Source organism: Carcharodon carcharias, chromosome 17, assembly GCF_017639515.1.
Source record: "Carcharodon carcharias isolate sCarCar2 chromosome 17, sCarCar2.pri, whole genome shotgun sequence".
Lineage (NCBI taxonomy): Eukaryota > Metazoa > Chordata > Chondrichthyes > Lamniformes > Lamnidae > Carcharodon > Carcharodon carcharias.
The window spans coordinates 119,374,228-119,397,803 of NC_054483.1; the positions used below are offsets into that span (position 1 = coordinate 119,374,228).

Below are 23,576 nucleotides of genomic sequence, written 5' to 3' on the forward strand. Positions count from 1 at the left end.
ATTTGGCAGATGGAGTATAATCTGGGAAAACATAAAAGTTTGGCGGGGGAATAGAAATGTAGAATATTATTGAAATGGAGAGAGACTGCAGAATGCTGTGGTACAGAGGGATCTCGGTGTACTCATACATGAATCATAAAAAAATTAGCATGAGGGTACAGAAAGTAATTAGGAAGACAAATGGAATGTTGGCCTTTATTGCAAGAAGGATGGAGGATAAACATAGGGAAATTATTCTAAACCATACAAGGCATTAGTGAGACTATGTACAGTGTTGTACTCAAGGAGCAATATACTTGCATTGGAAGCAATTCAGAGGAGGTTCATTAGGCTGATTTCTGGGATGAAAGGATTGTCTCCTGAGGAAAAATTGAGCAGGTTGTGTCCATACTCATTGGAGTTCAGAAGGATGAGAGGTGATCTTGTTGAAATATCAAAGATTCTGAGGGGGCTGGAAAGGGTAAGTGCTGAAAGGATGTTTCCTCTTGTGGGAGAATTGAAAACTAGAGGGCACAGTTTAAAAATAAAGGGTTGCTCATTTAAGATGGATATGACAAGGAATTTGTTTTCTCAAAGGGTCATTATCTTTGGAATTCTCTACCCCAGAGAGCAGTGAGGCTGATTCAATATATTCAAGACTTTTATAGTGGAGTCAAGGTCTTTTGGTGCAATGGGTGGCGTTTCTGCCTCTGAGCCTGAAGCCCTGGGTTCGAGTCCCTCTCCAGGACTTGATGGCCACGGAAGGTGCTTTTATAACATGGCCAAACAGGTTGAATACCAACTGGTAAATCTTTCCAACACACACCAATGGCAGGCAGTGGGAGTGGGAGAGATCCTTGGTCAGCCATGTGATGGAAAGAAATTGGACCCTCTGCCATCACTACGGCTCTGTCTAAAACACCCATGTAAAAGTGTACGTTGCCGCAGCAACTCAGACTCCTTGGGGGGTCCAGTTGGCTCAGTCAGCTGGATGGCCAGTGTGGATCAGATTGTTGCCAGCAGCCAATGGGACTCAATCCCCAGTTTGGCTGGGGTGGGCCTCCTAGCCCTACCTGTGGTGGAGATCGTGTGCAGTGGGTCAGACCCGCCTTTGGCCAGGGGACTGAAGGAGAGGAAGAGTGGAGTCAAGGGTTATGGGGAGCAGGCAGGAAAGTGGAAATGAGGCTAAGATCAGACCAGCCATGATCTTGCTGAATGGCTGAGCAGGCTCGAGGGACTATATGGCCCGATCTTGCTCCTATAGTTCTTAAGTTATTGCTACTCAGCACAGCAGTTTCATCCTTTAAATGAAGCAGTTTGTCCTCACCGTAAGTTGTATAGGGTAAATGTAATGTGTTGTCACTTAATTAACAGTGGTATTGATATTCAGCCCATTGTAGCAATGAACTGGAACAGTGCAAGAGGAAGCAATGGTGGTATTATTAGGTTTATAGAGAGATGGGCCTTTGATAATATCAGTTTATTGTATAACACTGTACAATGCATTTTGTTATCTTATCAATTGTACAGCCTCATTATAAGCTGCTCGTGGATCAGTTAAGACTCTGACAAATTGTGGTAATTTTAACTCCCAGTGACAGGTAGAGAATGGTGGGGATTATAAATAAAAAAACTCAGAAGTTCGATTCCAACGGGCCTCCAATAACCCAACTTTCATTAAAGAAGGTAGGCTGATGGGGGTGAGTGGTTAATCTGTTCTCCAGGGATGGGTCCTAAATTAAATATTGCAATGGGATTGTGTCTCTCACAGCCTCCATTTTAAATTTTACCTTGTCCATCTGAAGGGAGGCAAAAGGCCTGATAGAACAGGTAAGTGCCTGCCCAGCACAGCTTGTGGGCCAGAAGGAGGAGTTTCTCCCCACCTAAGCCATTAAGTTTATCCACAGTGTTTGGCCCCCTGTGAACAGAGAATTCCCACCCCCTGCACCCCCAATCTGACACCCCTCCAGCATTTCTGCTCCCATCCAAAATCAGCTCCTCTCATGATGACAACCCTCCTTGCCTTGCTTGCTCTCCAGCCCTGTCTACTCCCCTCCCCCAACTGCAGACCTCCCTCCATCTGCTTCCCAACCCCCATCTGCACCCCTCCCCCCACCTGGTCCTGAACCCCCATCTCCTCCTGTACCCCTAATTAGCTCCCCCGCCACTGTCTGCTCCCCTCCCCCTTGTCTGCTTCCCTCCCTCCGTCAGCTCCCCTCCCATTGCCCACACCCCTCCTCGCTGTCTGCTCCCCTCCCAATGCCAGATCCCCAGCTGCAGGCTGCAGTCATAGAGCGGAATTTAATGGAGCTGATGTGGGTTCAGCCCACTGGTTGGAGAGCCAACTTCTGAATTGGCGGTGGGGGGGTGCCCAATGGGATTGTGTTGCTCTCAGTTCCGCCAAGGGGCTGCTGAGAACTGATGGCCAATCAGAGGCTGGCAGCTGTCCATTGCAGACAGTACATGGAGAGACCTGGAATCGCCGAGGGACTCAGGTTGCAGGTGAATGAGGGCAGGTCGTGGGTCACAGCCAAGGGCAAAGGGTTTGCTTTTGGTGGTCATCCCCTATCCAACGCTGGGTCACTTGAGTGGGAACTAAATGCCTTTTGAAAGAAGGACCCCTCCCTAGAAGGCCACAGGCAAACCCGACAGTTTTCTTGTGGCTTGGGAAAGCTGTGCCACTCACATTAGTGCTGGGTACCATATAAATACAGTGGCTACAAGAACAGGTCAAGGGCTAGGAATCCCATGGCAAGTTACTCACTCCCTGACACCCCAAAGCCTGTCCACCACCTACAAGATACAAGTCAGGAGTGTAATGGAATACTCTCCCCTTGCCTGGATGAGTGCAGCTCCTACAACACTCAAGAAGCTTGACACTGTCCAGGACAAAGCAGCCACTTGATTGGCACCCCATCCACTAACATTCACTCCCTCCATCACCGCACAGTAGCAGCAGTGTGTGTACCATTTACAAAATGCACTGTAGGGACTCACCAAGGCTCCTTAGACAGGACCTTCCAAACCCATGACCACTACCGTCTAGAAAGACAAGGGCAGCAAACTCACAGGAACACCAGCACCTGGAAGTTCCCCTCCAAGTCAATCACCATCCTGACTTGGAAATATATCACCGTTCCTTCACTGTCGCTGGGTCCTTGGAACTCCCTCCCTAACAGCACTGTGGGTGTACCTACACCACAGGGACTGCAACAGTTCAAGAAAGCAGCCCACCACCACCTTCTCAAGGACAATTAGGGATGGGCCATAAATGCTGACCCAGCCAGTGAAGCCCACGTCCCATCAATGAATAAAAAAAAAATTAATCCCTGAGCCACCATTACATTTCCTGTGGGCTCAGGAATAATTGGTGTTCATTTGCTCAATAATGAAGCCTAATTGACCAGCTGCTGTGAGAGGAGGCCTGCTTCCCCCATGGGCCTGTTCTCACCTCCAGCAAAAACACAGGAGGTTTACCCGCCGGTGTGAGACTGACACACGGCCTCTCTCGTGGTTAAGTGGGCCCAGCTGCCAGGTTTGCCACTGCCATGGGCTGCATTAAATTCCGCCTGTCGACTATTCTGCCCAACCACCTGCCAGCCGCTCAGTCTTGCTGAGCAGCAGCAATCAGTGTTTGGGTCCAGAAGAATAGCAGGAGCTGCTGCTTCAGGAGCCATTGCTTGAGGAGAACAGAATAGCTGGAGCCAATGTTAGCAAGCCAGCTGGAGACTATACTTTAGCCCCAGTGCACAGTCAGGAGAAAATACTGTAGGTATGGAACCCCAGCAGGAGACATTGCTTTAACAAATTTCCACTGTCTGTAGAAAATGACTATAGAGCAGAATAATGAAGTGTAAGCCTTGGCTCAGTGGCAGTTACTCGGAATAGAGATCTGTGAATTCAAGCATTACTCCAGAGATTTTCATATATAATTTAGGCTGACACATCTGTGTAGTACGGAGAAAGTGCTGCATTTTTAACAAGACACTAAACTTCGTCTCTGTCCACTCGCTCTGGTGGATGTAAAAGATTCTGTGATGTTATTTGAAGAAGAGCAGTGAAATTCTCCTGTTATCCTGGTCAATATTTATATCCCAACCAACATCACAAAGCAACAGATTACCTGGTCATTTATCTCATGCTGCTAGTGAGGCAGAACTGAGTGAAATTTTTCCTATATTACCACAGTGACTGTACTTCAAAAGAACTTCATTGACTTGGAAGCACTTTGGGACACTCTGGAGCGGTGAAAGGCTTCTCTGGAGCAATGTAAGTTCTTTTCTTCTTTGTTCTATATTTTAAGCAGACGCTTTAATGCAGGAATGAGGATATGCTGTGTGGTTAGGCTTTCTGCATTGAAATCAGTGCACAGAAAATCACAAGAGAGAGCATCTACAAATTCCTGACCCACAGTCACACACCTGGCATGTCTGCTGTCCCACTGCGTGTGAAGACTTGAAACAGCAACCCAATTATATGTGAGCGCCACTTCTCCATGTGAGGAATAAAATCTGTTGTTCCTAATTAAAAAGTGGGAGATAACCAAGCAATGGGGATAGCCAGTATCCTGTGTGTGCTGTCACAGTGGTACCTTAGATAGGCTGTTTAATCAGATATACAACCTTACTTCTCAGTCTCTCCTTTTAAGTTTAGTGATTGAAAGATCTGTCTTGATTCAGTCCCCAGTGAGCGCTCTCAGTAGATTGCTATTCAGCTGTTTAAGGTTCTGCAGAACAGCATTAATGAACAACTAAGATGTGTTGCCCAGCAGCTTAAATGGATCATCAGTAAGATACCAAACTTTTGTTTTCATCCTGGAGAATAGACACAAGGTTGTTAAATCATGAATTGTAAACTGCAGATGAGACCGATCAGGCTGTTTAAATTTATGTACTGCCTTCTGCTAGGGCCATATGTTGGAAAAAGGAATGCAGGAGGAGGTTATCAATAAGGGCCCTGGTCGGCCGTTAACTTGTGATTTGTGGATGTTCAGTGTGTAGATATCAGGGAGAATTTTATGGAGGTGTTGGGGGTCTCAGCTGTTGGCTGGAAAACCGGTAAGAGACCTGCATTGCCTCCTTTGGCTGAATTACGAGCCAAACAGGCAATTAACAGATCACTTTCAGGCCTTCCACTGGATCAGGACCCTGGGAGGTGGGAAGTTCCTCACCTCAAGAGTTTCCAGCCAATCAGAGGCCAATAGCTCCTTTGCTCAGCAGCGCCACCAGTGGGCGGTGGGAAATACACCCACAGGGGGCCTAGGGCTTCAGGACGACCCAAGCCAGAGGTTAGCAATGGCAGGCGGGGTTTGTGGAGTGGGGGTTGTGAGAGGGAGGAAGGTTTAGGTGTGTGGCAGCAAGGGCAGGGGGTTGGATCTCAGCAGACCTCCCCCCTTCCCAATACTGGGTCCCTCGTTCAGGCACCGAGTGCCTTTGAATGAGGGACACCACCCTCCAACCCCCAGGATACCACAAGCAACCAGTAATAAAATTTTAGAGCGAGAAAAGTTGAACAAGCGAGTCCAGCAGCCAGAGAACGTGTTGACTCTTTCATAAACAAATTATACAGATTGGCTGAAGGTTGTGACTATGGTGACCTTAAGTCCGGGCTCATAAGAAAATGAATAATAGCCGGAGTAGCTAATGATGCCCTTTTGGACACACCACAGGCCAAAGAAGATCTGACTCTAGAAAAGGCCATCGAATAGCCAGGTAACCTGAAATCCGCCAACAGCACCGAGCCATTTTATGAGGTGAGGTTAAGCTATGGTAGAGATCAACTCTAATTGTCCAACTCCTAAAGCAACAAAAGGGTTGGGAGACTTGAGGCTGATGAAAACAATACCCAAACTGACCACACGATGGTGGGAGACCATGTCAACGCTGTGGAGCCAAAAGACCTCACAGGTGAGAGCAATGTCCAGCAATCTCTGCCCAATGTTTCAACTACAACCAGCTGGGATACTATGGAAAGAGAACGAGAAGCATATTATCTAAATAGTGAGAGATTGTAGAGCTCTGAGATGCAGAGGGATCTGGGTGTCTTCGAGCATGAATCACAGAAGGCTAATGTACAGGTACAGCAAGTAATTAGGAAAGCTAATAGAATGTTATCATTTATTGCGAGGGGAAATGAATACAAAAGTAGGGAGGTTATGCTTCAGTTATACAGAGCACTAGTGAGACCACACCTGGAGTACTGCATACAGTATTGGTCATCTTATTTAAGGAAGGATGTAAATGCATTGGAAGCAGTTCAGAGAAGGTTTACCAGAATAATACCTGGAATGGATGGGTTGTCTTATGAGGAAAGGTTGGGCAGACTGGGCTTGTATCCACTGGACTTTACAAAAGTAAGAGACGACTTGATTGAAACATTTAAGATCCTGAAGGGCCTTGACAGGGTGGATATGGAGAGGATGTTTCCTCTTGTTGGAGAATCTTGAACTAGGGGTCACTGTTTAAAAATAAGGGGTCGTCCATTTGAAATGGAGATGATGTGAAATTTTTTCACTCCGAGCGTTGTGAGTCTTTGGAACCCTCTTCCTGAAAAGGTGGTGGAAGCAGAGACTTTGAATATTTTTAAGGCAGAGGTGGATAGATTTTTGATAAGCAAGGGGGGTTTGATAGATTATAGGGGGTAGGCGGGGGTGCAGATTTGAGGTAACTATCAGATCAGTAATGATCTTATTGAATGGCAGAGCAGGCTCAAGGGGCCGAATGGCCTACTCCTGCTCCTTGTTTATATGTGTAAATCTCAGACCTCTAGGCATACGGAGGATCCCAAAACAGTCCACAGGATTGAGGTACCACACCAGGAAGAGGTCCAACTGTGCTTCTTGGGTGAGGTCAAGGATCCTGGACTCTCCCTTTGGAATGCTGACGACTCTGTAAACGATCACCTCACCAATTTCAAATTAGGCAGGGGAGCCAGTGTTATAGTCCTCTTGGAAATGGAACCATGGCTTGATAAGCAATGCCTGATGCCACCTACAACACAGCTGTATGGAAAAGACAGCATCAGGTTCCCAGTTCAAGGCATGTTGCAAGGCAGAGTCCCAACACAAAAACACATGAATACCGGAGACGTTATTTGTACTCACTCCACAATCAAGAGTTTTCTGTCTTGAGCTGTCTGTCTGTTTTAACCTCCAACTCCTTCAGAAAATTGACGAGGTTAACCAGCAAGGGTCTGATTCCAATTTTAAGAGAGAGTTTCCAAAATCTTTCACTGGATTGGGGTGACTGAAGACTGCCTACAGTATTACATTGAGAGAGGATGCCAAGCTTGTGTGCCTATTCAAACCAAGGAAGGTACTGCACCTGCTTATGAATCAAATGCATCAACAACTGGGCGAGGTGACAAAAATGCGGGTGGTCTTCCCTGTCACACGGCCGACGGGACAGTGTTCCAGGATGGTCCCAATTCCAAAGCCAAATGGATCCATTTGTATCTGTGTCAACCTGACACAACTCAACAAGGCAGTGTGGAGAGAAGTCCCATCAAAGCCCCATCCAATGTACTCAGTGGATGACAGCCTGACAGCTCTCCGAAAGCATAGTGTTGTTAAAGCTCGGCACTAACAGTGGCTTCTAGCAACTTTGACTAGACAAGAAGTCCTGATTCTTGACTGGCAGATTCTGTTTCAACCGCCTGCACTTTGACCTTATCTTGGCACCTGAGATTTTTCAGTGCACAATGTCGTCCACCTTACAGGGCCTGGAGAGTGTCACCTTCTGCATGGATGATGTTTTGGTCTACGGCACAACTGTTGAAGAGCATGGCGGGAGGCTCATGGCTGTCTTAGAATGCTTGCAGGAATGAGGGCTGACACCAAAAAGAAATGTGAGTTCTCGAAGACCTCTATTCGGTTCTTAGAACATATAGTGAGCAGCAAAGGCATCATGGTGGAACTACACAAAATGAAGGTAATCAGCGACTTCCCAGCCCGGTCATCTATTCCAGACCCTCAAAGATTCCTGGGCATGGTGAACCAGTGGTAAAACCTGGCACAGATCACAGAATCCCTGCGACACAATTCCTTGCTTGTCTCTTCAAAAATAACCTTTTTTTAAACCTCGAAACCTTGAATTGTGACTGATGTAGTGCAATTGTTCTCTCCTGGATCCCTTCATTTTGCTTCTCCTGCCTGTTTATGTGCTGCACTGCACTCTCCTATCCTTCATTTTCCATTTATACAATCTTCCACCTTCTGAAGTGAGAGAATGACAAGAAAATAGATGCACAGTTTCCAGGCATTTTCCTTTCAACTGCTGAAAGTGCATCACTTCTCAGCCTTATTTCGTTTAACAGATACCCCCTACCCACAGTCTATGGGCAGAATTTTCCCCTCGTCAGGGGGGGTGTGAAGTTGATGGGTGGGCGCATATGGGCGCACTACCGATCGGCGCCACCATTTTATGTGGCAGGCCAATTAAGGCCCGCCCAGCATGTGACGTCGAGCGGGAAGCGTTATGCTGTCCCTCTATGGTCCGGTGGGTGGGGGGGTGGGGACGGGGGGGTGGAAATCCCAAAATCCATGGTGCGCTCTTTCATGCACGTACACAAAAGAGCGCACTCATCTCCCTGAGGCTAAGTGCAGCCTCGGGGAGATCGGGTCTAAATGTAAAAAAGATAAAAATAGAAAAATAAAATTTCCCTCACATGTTCCCTCATGTGACAATGTCATATGAGTTGGGACATGTCCATAATTTTTATTAAATCTTTAATAAAAATTTTTAAAGCCTACATGAAATCTCATCCCGCCGGTGGATGGGATTTCATCTTTTCTCTAGTTCACCCTGGGGCTCCTGGCTGACCCACTGACCTTAAGGTCGGACGGGCAGGTCCTTTAATTACATAATTGACCCTGTCAATGGCCTCAATTGGCCGTTGACAGGTCGGCAGGCGAGCAGCTGATTTCGCTGCGCCCCCGCCTTCCTGAAAATTTAAATCGGGCACAGTGATGTCACCACGCATCATTTTACACATCGGCAAGTGGGCCCCGCCCCCGCTCGCCGACTCGTAACATTCTGCCCAATAAAATTATTTTTTATCTTCCTCTCATGTGATTCTGCCATTTCCAGTTCAAGATTGAGGACCTTAATGCAGATGGCCTTTAAAGTATCTAACACACAGCATTCCTCCATTTCCACCCAGTCATCACCCACTCCCCATGACTTTGGGCCCCCATAGCTAAATCTGGCCAATTGCTGGTCAGGTTGTGGCCATGTTTTACGGATGACCCTGGAGGTGGATTTCAGGACTCAGAACTTTGGAGCCTTTGTGTTTAAGATCACCCCTGAGGACAGATTTTCCAAGTTTGCATTATTGACACGCAGCCTTGTGCACTGTCTGCACAATACTGGGAAACCATTGATGTTCTGCAGTGATTTTCCTGCCATTAATTACATGCAAGTTTTTCAATGTTCTTCTGCATGTATACTTTGAAATTTACAGTAACACTGAATGTTGAATAATCGATCGGGTCCTGAAAAATAATTTTACATTTGTGGAATATTGTTAAATACTTCCATTATGATTAATTTCTAGATCTTTAATTTAAAAAAAATTATTTATAACATTTCAGTTTCTACCTTAACCCTATGTCAATGTCCCAATCTCTATTTTGCTTTCATCAAAATTTTTATAAGTGATTTGATTATTAGTGCTTTGCATTTCCTGCTTGGCTGTCTGTGAGAGTTTTTAAATGTGATTGGCTTTTTGGACAGCTTGATGGTACTGCTGCAGCTTCATGCTTGAAACCCCCATTATATGAAGCTACAGTCAATTTCACACCGATAAATTTAATGTTCTCGCCATAAAGGCTGCTTGATCTCTCAGTGATGCTTTTGTTGAGGTCAGTGCCGAGTGGTCTTCCTTTGCCGCTAATCACAATCTGTTCCAATAGCTATTTACTTTCACACAACATCTTAACTCCAATGCTCCTGGGTCTTTTACATCAAGGCTGACAGCATAGCATACCTGCTACATTACCTGGAAAGGGGGTGTTGTCTCATTGTTGTAGGGTGGCCGAGTTGTGCTATTAATGATAGAGGTGATCTGCAGATACTTCTTGGGTGGAAACATTAAGTTTATTTATAATATACTCAGCAGCAACTCACATGTGCCTTCAACTCCAACTCTATGGGCTGAATTTTCCGTTCGTCAGGTGGGTGGAGTTGACCCAATCGCGGGCGGATGTGGAGCTGGTCACTGCTGGCGATCGGGGCTGTGCTGCCATTTTGACCGGGCGGGCCAATTAAGGCCCACCCAGCATGATGTCCGCCGGGAAGCGCTATGCACTCCCTGTATGGGTGGTGGGGGGGATGGGGGGGTGGGGTGGAATTCCTATAATCGAGAGTGCGCTCTTTCACGCACGAAAGATCTCACTCATCTCCCTGAGGCTAAATCATGCCTCAGGGAGTTCGGCTCTACTTTCAAATATATTAGAAATAGAGAAAAAAAATTCCCTTACATGTCCCCTCATGTGACAATGTCACATGAGTTGGGACATGTTCATAATTTCCAAAAAAACGTTATTAAAATCTTTAAAACCCGACATGAAACCTCAGCCTGCCAGTGGATGAGGTTTCACGTTTTTTCTAGTTCCCGCTGGGGTTCCTGGCTGACCCGCTAACCTTAAGGCTGGACGGGCAGGTCCTTTAATTGGCTTAACTGATCCTGTCAGGGGCCTCAGTTGGCCATTGACAGGTTGGTGGGCCCGCAGCTGATTTTGCTGTGGCCCCCGCCTTCCTGAAAATTTAAATGGGGCGGGATGATGTCGGGAGTTGCGCCTGACATCATCCAGCGTCATTTTACGTGTCGGCGAGCGGGCCCACCCCCCCCCCAACTCGCCGACGGTAAAATCTTGCCCTATCTCTACACTGACTGTGGAAGTAGCCCGCGCTACTCTTTTATTGGTTACTACAGATCATGTGATTTTCCTTAACAAGTATTATTCTTAAAGGTACATTAAACACTAAATAAAACCATAATTACTGCATTCATCTTCAAAAGATTGTTCTTCTACTAGTGGTAGCCTGTTCACTTTAGCATGCAGTTCTACTTGCAAAGATGCTTTTGCATGAACATCTCTGCTAATAGGAAGCCTCGCTCAATTGCTCCTGTCTTTTCCTCATGATGGCTCATGCTTTTGATAATTTGCTTTAAAGGAATCACATAATTGTTCCAACATCCGGATGAACTCCTGAGTCAATTAATCAATTAGTCCTCTGGAGTCTTAAAAAAATAGCTGCCTGATTGTTTAATGATTACTTGATTTGCAGCCATTTTAATCTTTTTGAATTATGAGGATATACAGGAATTTGTGGACTTCCCCGAAGACCAGGAAATCATAATATACTTGGGGGCAGTGAAGCTGTCACAATAATCAATATGATTAATCTGTTCATCTGCGGTGAACGCAGGGTTAAAGATTTAAAGGTTATCCACTAGGTGGAATTTATGACAGAAATGGACTGTTTGCAAAAAAAAGGTACAAGTGAGGTCTTTGGCTTATAAATTTTGGGTTAGTGTGATAGTTTGTTTACAACCTATTGCATGTACTGAATGTGCTCTACAATCAATCTCTTTTTCTAGCAAAGATTTGTTTTACACCATTTTAGAAGTCTCCATGTTACATTCACACTAAAGAATCTTCTTCTAAAAGAATCGGTCAGTTCAAGGATCTGCTGATTGATGCTGAATAAATTTTTTCAACTACCTCAACTGGAGGATTCCTAATTGGAAAGGATATTTCAAGCTTGCGAGATATTGAAGTAAGATGACATGGCTTCTAAATAATTCTGTCAGTCTAGTGTATTACAATCATTCAATGGTTCTGTGTGAGTTTCTAATCTATCATACATCGTGCCTTCAATAAAAATATTACCAGACTTTAGTTTAGAAGGATATTTACAAAATCAGCAACTTGCGTTTATGTAGCACCTTCAACACGTCACAGGAGCGATTAACAAATTATACTGGACACCGAGTCACATAAGATGATATCAGGCCAGGTGACTAAAAGCTTGGTCAAGGAGATAGATTTCAAGGAGCATCTTAAAGGAGGAGAAAGAGATGGAGAGGCTTAGGGAGGGAATTCAAGAACTTAGGGCTTCGGTAGCTGATGGCATGTGCACAGGTGGTGGACTGATTAAGATCAGGGACATGCAAGAGGCCAGCACTGGAGGAGCACAGAGGACTTGGAGGAAAGCAAGGGTAAATATTTTAATATCAAGGCATTGCCAGATTCAGTTTGATAACAGATCTTACTGTGTGTTTTGGGCACTGCTTTGCGATTGTGATGATTTTTACAAGATGCGTCCAATTCAAGAAATCACTTGAGAAAGCAACTAAGCTCCATGTTCATCTATGTCACAGATAAGAGGGGAAGATATTTGTAAAATATTAATAACACAGAGCGTTTGCATTTATTCTCTCTGAGTGTCAGCTTCCCGGAAGATTGCTAATGAATCTGATTGTCTAATGAACCGATGAGGAAGTAAGAAGGAGTAAAGACTAAGGGGCTAGAAGCACACAATGGGGACAGCCAACAGGCTTATTGTTTTTGTTGGCATCACGCTGTCCTGTTTATTGCTTCTTGGAATGAAACCTCCTCCGCCATAATTTCCATTGCAAGGGGAATGTTCATTTGACATGGGCTGCCTGGAAAAACATTGATTGGGCCAATTGGATAGAGAAGTATAGAATGCATCTTGTTAGCATCTAACTCTCCATGAGTTACATCTGAGCTTAGTAACAAAAATAGTGCACTTAATAGAGGTGTTCAAAATGAAGAGGGGCTTTGATAGACTGGACGGTGGGGGGGGGGGTACTGTTTCCACTGGCAGGAGGTCAGTGACCAGGGGACAACATTTCGAAGATAATTGGCAAGTGGGAGGAGATGAGAAAAATTTGTTTTATACAGAGGGTTGTTATTATGGTGAATCCTTCTGTCTCTGGTTCTAGTCGTGTTTCTCATGCAAGTGGCTTTTCTTCATTGTGAGTCTTGCTGGTGACTGGCAGCTATTTGAACTAGTGAACTTGACAACCAAACTTGAAGAGTTCCTCAGCAATGTTCAAACAAGCCTATTTCCAAAAAGAATTACCAGCAATCAGTGATGCATACCATTCCTTCATCTCTTTTAAAGTACATGGTGCAGAATTGTTCAAAGTGATGCTACTGCTTTCAGAATACCTGCTCTTTCCAAATGCTTTTTGATAATTACCCAGGGGCAGCTGTGTAAAGAAAAGAGCATCAGTTCCAGGTAGATGTTCACCTTCAAATTTGTAGGCCATGTCATAAAGCCTCTAATAACAAGTTCACCCCAAGTCCATCAGAATCATGGGGCAGAATTTCTCACTGAGTGGGTGGGCACACACCCGACCCGCTGGAGAGTGAAATAGCGTGTGATGATGTCGGGTGAGCGTCCCGATGTCATTGCGCACTGGTGCGATATTTCGGTAAGCGGGCGTGCGCAGGAGTTGGATCCACGCCCGCCATCAATTACAAGGTCAGTTACGGCCATTAAAAAGGCAGTTAAGAAGGATCTTACATTGCCCGTCTGATTTTGCGCTCGTCACACGGGCAAAACAGACGGGCAGGCAGCCGACAATTTGCTAAACCTCATCCAAGGGCGGGATAAAAAGGGTCAGCAGCATGGCCAGTGTGAGGAGTGAGGAGTTTTGGAGATAGTTTGCAGCTGGTTGCTTATTGGTACTTGGCAGCTTCATCTCTGTTCGGGGCTTCATTCTTAGCATTTCCAGGCTCCATCTCAGGTGTCTCCAAAGCCCCCGGAGGATTCAGACTGTGTGGACTTTCCAGTTATTAGAGAATCTTCTGTTACCCTGGTAATGGGGATCATGGTCTCCAATGGTGGCAAATCCTCTGAGGAGGTAGAGAGGGGCAGAAGGGAGAGGAGGCCAGGTGTCCCAGTGCAGCCTCCAGGGGAGGGACCTGTGGGAGGAGAGGCGCAGGCACAAGGGGAGCAGGGCCAACAGGAAGTCCAAGGCAGAAAGGGCTGCAGAAGACGCCATTATCCTGCTGCCAGGGTTTACAGGCGGTGATGTATCTACTTCAATATGTCTGAGGTACAATGCCGAAGGATGCTCCGCCTCTCAATGGAGACAGTGACCTCCATTTGTCAGGTGATTAGGCCTGAGATCAGCTCCGACTGTGTGGGTGGACACCTCATGCCAGTGGCTCTGAAGGTCACAGTGGCCCTCAACCTCTATGCCTTCGGCTCTTTCCAGGTGTTAATGGACGATTTGTGTAGAATCTCCCAATCAGCAGTCCATAGTTGTGTCAAGCTGGTCACAGAAGCTCTGTTCAGGTTGGTACTGACCTTTTATCTTTACAAGCGGACGAGGCCAGCCAAGATGATCGAGCCAGAGGCTTCGTGGCCATTGCTGGCTTCGCCCGTGTCCAGGGTGCTATAGACTGTACACATGTGGCCATCAAGGCACCAGCAGGTGAGCTCGGTGCCTTCCAACAAATCAAATTGCTTCCTTCTTGTGATGTCACAATTTGTTTTTTTTTCACCCTCCTATCGATCTCAGCGCAGGCCGGTTCCGAGCAGCTGACAGGTTCTCCTCTGGACTGCTCTTCCCGAAGGTGAGTGATGTAGGCTGCATTCCCCAGGCTGTTTTTATTCTCTCCCCGCTCTGTGTTTCTCCCGCAGGTCTACCTGCAGCACCATTGTAGCCTGGCCAACTCCAGCCGAGGAACCCCTCACAGGGCACATCCGAGTCGTGGCCCTCGGGCCGCAAGGCACTCAGTCCAAGCAGCCAGGGCTCACCCCCTTGGCCAGCTCCGGTGTCACTGACAGTTGGTACTCAGACTATAACACCCCTGAGGTCCACAGGGGGCAGCCACACCTTAACACTTCTGCACACTAACCCGTGCCAACATGGTACTCACCCTTCCTGGGTGCAGCAGGTCATTGAAGCTCTTCTGGTACTGCACCCATGGGCGCCGCACCACATCGGGGCTGCTAACCAGCACTGCCACCTCCTCCCATACCCTCAGGGTGCGGTGGCCTCCTTCTCCCATCTCTGGGGACAAGGGTGTCCCTCCTGGCAGCCGCCTCCTCCCGCAGGTCCACGAGGCACTCGTCTGAAAAGTGGGGACGGAGAGCCCACAGGACCTGTCCTCCTGCCTGCCGTCTCCAGCCGCACTCGACTCCATCATGTTGCTAACACAGAACAGACGTTCTTCCATGGCAGCTTCCAGGGGCTGCCTGGGCTGTTTCTAATCTGGCCGCCGGGTCACCATTCGTCCCAGCGGCTGACCAGCCCCCATCCTCGCTCGGCCCTTCCCGACCAGTGAGGAGCCGGGTTTCATGCTGGCTGGGCCTTCATTGGCCAGCTAGCATGAAATCGCAGTTAGGGACCGATCGCGGGTGATGACCTGTTTCCCAGACACTCCCAGGCCCACCGACCACGCCCGCCTGCCAAACTCAAAATCCTGCCCATGAAGTTATTAAGTCTCCGGTAGAGTGAGGAAGGAGAAATTACTTCCAGTGGGAGAAGGGTCAGTAACCAGTGGACAGAGGTAACTGGCAAATGAACCCAAACGGAGGTGAGGAGAGCTTTTTCACACGCAGTGAACTGTTGTGTCCTGGGACACCTTGTTTGAAATGGAGCAGGAAGTAGATTCATCAGGAACTCTCAAAGAGCAATTGAATGTACCCTTGAATTTTAAAACTGAGGCAGAATTGTTTGAGGATTTTTAAAATGACAAAGGCATTACAAATTGGAGAAAATTACCATGGGCTGTGAAGGTGGTTTGGTGGAGGCTGGGTGAAGTGATAGGTTTTCCTTCCTGGGAGAGTTCCATATCCCTCCGGCACTGGCCCATGCCATGGTATGTGCTTCTTTTGATCGAGGCAGCTCAAATGCAGCACCGCCCACTGATTCTTGGGGTTCAGTTTCTGCAGCACCAGTTTGCAAATCTGACCAACAAACCAATGCAAATTTGAATAAACGTATAAATTTGGGTATTATGACACTTTCAGCAGCACTGAACTTCTGTATACTGATTACAGTCTAATCAGCCTCAAACTCCACATAACGCTAATGTTGCTATGCACAAACCTCAATAATCAGCAAACTTACAACAGCGTGGAGGAGAAGCAAGTGGGTTGGAGTAGAAATGTGCCTTTTTCATATTTATGTGGGTTGACATAAGAACAGGCTGCAGCTCTAATGAATGCAGACATGCAGTCGGTGCTGGGATTATATACCGGCTAACAGTTGTATTTGAGGTGCCAAGGAATTAATTGCAGATCGCCACATACCAGCTAATCCATGTTACAATTAGCCTGCTTTGAGGAAGTGTTTCTGTACAGATTGTAGAGGTGCTTCCATGGAATAAGTAATCAATTTAAGGCCACTGTCTGCACTGCACTGAGCCAAGAAGTAAATGGTAAATTTTTATTGCAAATTGCAGAGTCACAACATAGCCTTTCTATGATTCTGGAGATACTGAATGTTGTCTGTAGTATAAAGGTGTTTGGCAAAGCAAGGGTTAACGCTGGGCTGGAGAATAGTACCGCCTATAGTATGATGCAGAGAGTCACATGGTGGTAGACTATAGAGAAGAGTTTGGAGGGAGGCAGCATAGGGATAGCACCTATGCATGGCAGTACCTTGGATTAGTACATAGTTATCTGTTAACAATAAATGATTTATGTTCAACCACACAAGCCTCCAGACCTCTCAGTGAGACACCAAACAATGTTTACAACATGGTGGCAGTGTGGGTTGGACCCCAAAACCACAGAGAAGCTGGAGAAGGAACCCAGATTCTCAAAGCATGAAGAGGTAAAGAAGCTGAAACTTGTCCTGAGCAAAGAGCGCCTACATTGAAGATACAGTTGGAGATTGCCTAAAAAGAAATTGAAGACACAGTTGGGAAGCACCTAAATAAAAAGCTGCATTGCGGACATGGAGGCTGAAGGACTCCACCAGGGCATGAGGAGGTCCATTGGCAGACCTGATCGAACGCAGAGTCAGGGAACCCAGCTAGACCCTAAAAGGCTGAGCAAAATTCAAAAAGGAACAAAAAAAGACTGAAAGGCAGCAAAAGAATCCACGATGCAGATGAAAAGCCAGACCTGATCGGACGTAGAGGCAAAGTCAAAGGACCTGGCCAAATCACAATAGGGCTGAGCAAAATTCAAAGAAAAGGAACAAGGCTGAAAAAAAAGATTAATCCACTGTGCAGAATAAAATCCAGGCCTGAGTGAACCCAGAGTCAAAAGACCTAGCCAAATCATAAGAAGGGTGAGCAAAAAAATACAGTGAAAAAGCTGAACTTACCTTTTAAAGTAGGCAGCATTCAGGGTCAGCACATCCAGAGAGCAGCCAGAAGGAAGCATGGGTCCCAGCCAGCACCATAACATGAGGTGGCTGAGCTTAATCGAAAAAAAAATGTTTTTAAAATATAGAACGCAGAGTAAAAAGGGTTGCTTTCTAGTAAGTTTCCCTAATTACAAGCCTAAACAGAGGGCCAAAACTACTAGTTTGAAGAGTTCCTGTGGAGAGAATAAGCAAGGGAAACAGAAGACCCCAGAGTAAGGGAGGCAGGAGACCCCAGGCTGAGGGAGACAGGAGACCCCAGGCTGAGGGAGACAATACTCAAGCAAACCACAAGATGGTTGCACACCATGTCAGTGCAATGAAGTGCATGAGCCAAAGAGTTTAGTGCAGAAGAAAGAAAAGGCTCAGGAGTAGCCAAAAGGCTAAAAAAATGAGCCTTTTCAAAATGCTGACACTTTACCCAAACTGCGATAGCAGGTGGCAGTGCAGAATGGACAGCTGGCTGTGAATGGAGGAAAGCTATCTGAGATAACCTAAAAGAAACAAAAGCTGCAAGAAGAAAATGAAGCTATTCCACAGGAGAATGTGTGTACCAAAGCTGAGTTGAAGGAACTTGACCAGAAGTACAACCAGACACAACAACAGGCAGAACAGGCTCTCAAAGAAGTAACTGCCCTGAAAACTCTTTGAAGAATCAATGCATAGCCATGGAAGAACATGAGGAGCTAAAAACGATGTTGAATACTACTTCAGCAAAAGCAATATTAAAACTATCAGTATTGACAAAGCAATGCCCTGAAGCCCAGAGTGAGTTAGCAAGAGATCAACAAGAAAATAAACTGTTGAAAGAACAGCTGATTGTCCCTCAAAATCAAATGCTAAAGGAGCACATAACTCTTCAGCAGCATAAAGAAATGAAGACTGTCTTGAACAGCTGAATGGGAGAACAGCTGAAGAAACTCAAGGAAACTGTTGAAAACTCAAGACAAAGCAATTGAGCTTTGCAAGGCAAAGGAAGACCTGGTGAAGGACTGCCACACACTACAAGGATCCCTCAGGTCAAAATTTGTTTCTCTGGAAAGTTATGAAGAGAAGCAAAATGAATTTAGTGCCACTCTGAACGAACCGAAGAACCAATTGACAGAGACGACTCAGCAATGATCAAAAATCCAGGAGGAAGCCAAGAGATACAAGACAGTGACTGAACAGCTGAAAAACCAGCTGAATGGAAAAAAGAGACATTGAAAGGAAAAGTCTCAGAACTAACCAAGCTGTGGGCAGATAATGAAACCATGAACAGCACAATTCCAGAACTGAAGCAAGCTAAGACTTTGCCAGAGAGAAACCAAAATAAAGGACAAGGACAAGGCTCTGCTGTAGAAAAAGAAAGAAAAGGCAAATAATATTGAAAAATGTAAACCCAACACTGAAGCTCAAGGAACTAGAATAAAAAGCACAGGATGCCTCAATCACATTGAGAACCATTGAGTTGTTGAGAAATGAAATGGCTGAAATTGTGAAACAAGTGGAAATGAAGGTTCCATTTTTGAAATGCCAATGTCCAGCAAGAACATGGTGGATCCCACGGATAAAGAAAATCTGAGACCAATCTAGGAATGAACGGAATGAATATTCCCTTTGGAAGGAATGGGACAAATCCTCGGTATCCAAACAAAGCAGATGGGTTTGTCAATAAAGAGAAATGCAACTCAAAGGGACGCAGAAAGCAGGTCAGATAGAGACAGTCAAGTGCCAGAAAGACAGAGCACTATAATTTCAATGCCAAATCAACAAAGTGACCCAAAGCAACCGAGAATACCATTTCCCCAAACATGACATAATGAGACCTGGAAGACAAGTCATTGACATTGTCATCAAACCCGCTGACATGGGTGGTGCTGTTGTTGTCTGGCGCACTGACCTCTACCTCGCGGAGGCTGAGTGTCAACTCGCAGACACTTCCTCCTACCTCTCCCTGAACCATGACCCCACCACTGAACATCAAGCCATTGTTTCCAGGACTGTCACTGACCTCATCTCCTCTGGGGATCTCCCTCCCACAGCTTCCAACCTGATAGTAGCACAACCTTGGACAGCCCGCTTCTATCTCCTACCCAAAATCCACAAACAGAACTGCCCCGGTAGACCGATCGTCTCAGCTTTCTCCTGCCCCACAGAACTCACTTCTCGTTATCTTGACTCCCTTCTCTCTCCCCTTGTCCAGTCCCTTCCCACCTACATCCGTGATTCCTCTGACACCTTACGTCACATCAACAATTTCCAGTTCCCTGGCCCCAACCGCTTCCTCTTCACCATGGACGTCCAATCCCTCTACACCTCCATCCCCCAGCAGGATGGTCTGAGGGCCCTTAGCTTCTTCCTCGAACAGAGGCCCGAACAATCCCCATCCACCACTACTCTCCTCCGTCTGGCTGAACTTGTTCTCACGTGAACAATTTCTCCTTCAACTCCTCTCACTTCCTCCAAATAAAAGGTGTGGCTATGGGTACCCACATGGGCCCCAGCTATGCCTGTCTCTTTATGGGGCATGTGGAAAATTCTTTGTTGCAGTCCTACTCCGGCCCCTTTCCACAACTCTTTCTCCGGTACATCGATGATTACTTCGGTGCCGCTTCATGCTCTCGTCGGGACTTGGAAAAATTTATTAATTTTGCTTCCAATCTCCACCCCTCCATCATTTTCACGTGGTCCATCTCTGACACTTCCCTTCCCTTCCTTGACCTCTCTGTCTCAATCTCTGGTGATAGACTGTCCACCAATATCCATTACAAACCCACCGACACCCACAGCTATCTCGACTACAGCTTCTCACACCCCGCTTCCTGTAAGGACTCCATCCCATTCTCTCAGTTCCTTCGCCTCCGTTGCATCTGTTCCGATGATGCTACCTTCAAAAACAGTTCCTCTGACATGTCCTCCTTCTTCATTAACCGAGGTTTTCCACCCACGGTCGTTGACAGGGCCCTCAACCTTGTCCGGCCCATCTCCCGCGCATCCGCCCTCACGCCTTCTCTTCCCTCCCAGAAACATGATAGGGTCCCCCTTGTCCTCACTTATCACCCTACCAGCCTCCGCATTCAAAGGATCATCCTCCGCCATTTCCGCAACTCCAGCATGATGCCACCACCAAACACATCTTCCCTTCACCCCCCCCTATCGGCATTCCGTAGGGATCGTTCCCTCCAGGACACCCTGGTCCACTCTTCCATCACCCCCTACTCCTCAACCCCCTCCTATGGCACCACCCCATGCCCACGCAAAAGATGCAACACCTGCCCCTTCACTTCCTCTCTCCTCACCGTCCAAGGACCAAAACACTCCTTTCAAGTGAAGCAGCATTTCACTTGCATTTCCCCCAACTTAGTCTACTGCATTCGTTGCTCCCAAAGTGGTCTCCTCTACATTGGAGAGACCAAACGTAAACTGGGTGACCGCTTTGCAGTCCGCAAGAATGACTCAAACCTCCCTGTCGCTTGCCATTTTAACACTCCACCCTGCTCTCTTGCCCACATGTCAGTCCTTGGCTTGCTGCATTGTTCCAGTGAACCCCAACGCAAACTGGAGGAACAACACCTCATCTTCCGACTAGGCACTTTACAGCCATCTGGACTGAATATTGAATTCAACAACTTTAGGTCGTGAGTTCCCTCCCCCATCCCCACCCCCTTTCTGTTTCCCCCTTCCTTTTTTCCCCAATAAATTATAAAGATTTTCCTTTTCCCACCTATTTCCATTATTTTTAAAAAAACACCCCCATTAGAGCTATACCTTGAGTGCCCTACCATCCATTCTTAATTAGCACATTCGTTTAGATAATATCACCAACTTTAACTTTAACACCTATGTGTTCTTTTGTACTATTGTTGTTGACATCTTTTGATGATCTGCTTCTATCACTGCTTGCTTGTCCCGACAACCACATCCCCCCCCAACCTCCACCTCTCTGTCTCTCTCTCCGCCCCCCAAACACACACCTTAAACCAGCTTATATTTCAACTCTTTCTTGGACTCGAACTCAAGTTCTGTCGAAGGGTCATGAGGACTCGAAACGTCAACTCTTTTCTTCTCCGCTGATGCTGCCAGGCCTGCTGAGTTTTTCCAGGTAATTCTGTTTTTGTTTTTGTTTTGGATTTCCAGCATCCGCAATTTTTTTGTTTTTATTTGAAGCCAAGAGAAACTCAGTTTGAATTCGACTGTCCAGGGGATCGTGTTACTTTGCCTGGGTCTTTTGAAATCTATTTGTCTCACTGTTGCCTTAACGGAGGTATAACTGGGGTTTAGATTAGTTCGTGATTTAGAAGTTACCATAGTAGTAATTTGTAGATCTATGTATATGCTTAAAATCATTTCTTCTATTAATAAATGTTTAATTTAGTTTTGTAAGAAACTGATAAGACTTGGTGGCCTTCTTTTTATGGAATTCAAAGCCCGTATCTTGAAATAAGTACAGATTGCAAATAGTTGTGGCAGCTGCTTCAAGTTTCCCTCTGGGATTTACCATCCACCTGCCATAACACTGCTCTGCTGTGGTCCTGATTGATAAAGATAAAGGAGAATGCCATGGCTAATCGCTGGTCTGTGCTGATTTACCTCCACTGGGTGTGGAGCCTCAGCCACCTCTGGGCTGGGGGTAGTGGGGGGGAGCAAAATAACAACCAAGCTTCCTCCACCACATCACCACCCAGTAGCTCCTGCTGTAAAGTGCTGATAGACATGTTGCCTCGTGACTAGATGAGGTTCATTGCTGTTAGTTTTGGTCGCCTGCTATTTGACTTAAAACTGAAGAGTAGACAATTGGACAACATACTAGAGGGAGACTGGGCAATGGATCATGTGGAGCTCAGTGTGACTCTGCACCCAGTCCCCTCTGCACTGCACCGTAGGCCAGCTCCCTCCCCCTCCCCCTCCCCCTCCGCACTGCACCCTGGGCCCTCCCCCTCCCCCTCCCCCTCCGCACTGCACCGTAGGCCAGCTCCCTCCCCCTCCGCACTGCACCCTGGGCCCTCTCCCTCCCCCTCCGCACTGCACCCTGGGCCCTCCCCCTCCCCCTCCCCCTCCACACTGCACCCTGGGCCCTCTCCCTCCCCCTCCGCACTGCACCCTGGGCCCTCTCCCTCCCCCTCCGCACTGCACCCTGGGCCCTCCCCCTCCCCCTCCCCCTCCGCACTGCACCGTAGGCCAGCTCCCTCCCCCTCCGCACTGCACCCTGGGCCCTCCCCCTCCCCCTCCCCCTCCCCCTCCGCACTGCACCCTGGGCCCTCCCCCTCCCCCTCCCCCTCCCCCTCCGCACTGCACCCTGGGCCCTCCCCCTCCCCCTCCCCCTCCCCCCTCCGCACTGCACCCTGGGCCCTCCCCCTCCCCCTCCGCACTGCACCCTGGGCCCTCCCCCTCCCCCTCCGCACTGCACCCTGGGCCCTCCCCCTCCCCCTCCCCCTCCCCCTCCCCCTCCGCACTGCACCCTGGGCCCTCCCCCTCCCCCTCCGCACTGCATCCTAGGCCCTCCCCCTCCCCCTCCCCCTCTGCACCCTGGGCCTTCCCCCTCCCCCTCCGCACTGCACCCTGGGCCCTCCCCCTCCCCCTCCCCCTCCGCACTGCACCCTGGGCCCTCCCCCTCCCCCTCCGCACTGCACCCTGGGCCCTCCCCCTCCCCCTCCCCCTCCGCACTGCACTCTGGGCCTAGCCCCCTCCCCCTCCGCACTGCACCCTGGGCCCTCCCCCTCCCCCTCCCCCTCTGCACCCTGGGCCCTCCCCCTCCCCCTCCGCACTGCACCCTGGGCCCTCCCCCTCCCCCTCCCCCTCTGCACCCTGGGCCCTCCCCCTCCCCCTCCGCACTGCACTCTAGGCCAGCTCCCTCCCCCTCCGCACTGCACCCTGGGCCCTCCCCCTCCCCCTCCCCCTCCCCCTCTGCACCCTGGGCCCTCCCCCTCCCCCTCTGCACCCTGGGCCCTCCCCCTCCCCCTCCCCCTCCGCACTGCACCGTAGGCCAGCTCCCTCCCCCTCCGCACTGCACCCTGGGCCCTCCCCCTCCCCCTCCCCCCTCCCCCTCTGCACCCTGGGCCCTCCCCCTCCCCCTCTGCACCCTGGGCCCTCCCCCTCCCCCTCTGCACCCTGGGCCCTCCCCCTCCCCCTCCCCCTCCCCCTCTGCACCCTGGGCCCTCCCCCTCCCCCTCCCCCTCCGCACTGCACCCTGGGCCCTCCCCCTCCCCCTCCGCACTGCACCCTGGGCCCTCCCCCTCCCCCTCCGCACTGCA

The 23,576-nt window shown here is 48.2% G+C and overlaps 1 long non-coding RNA gene across 1 annotated transcript in view; it reads left to right on the forward strand.

The window, feature by feature from the left end:
* The first annotated feature begins 448 nt into the window (after window positions 1–448).
* Window positions 449–23,576, forward strand: part of LOC121289751 — a 93,986-nt gene continuing 70,858 nt past the window's right edge. Inside the window, exons 1-2 of the long non-coding RNA XR_005945638.1 lie at window positions 449–460; window positions 4,168–4,248. This is a non-coding gene — a long non-coding RNA (uncharacterized LOC121289751). The remainder of the gene's footprint in view (window positions 461–4,167; window positions 4,249–23,576) is intronic.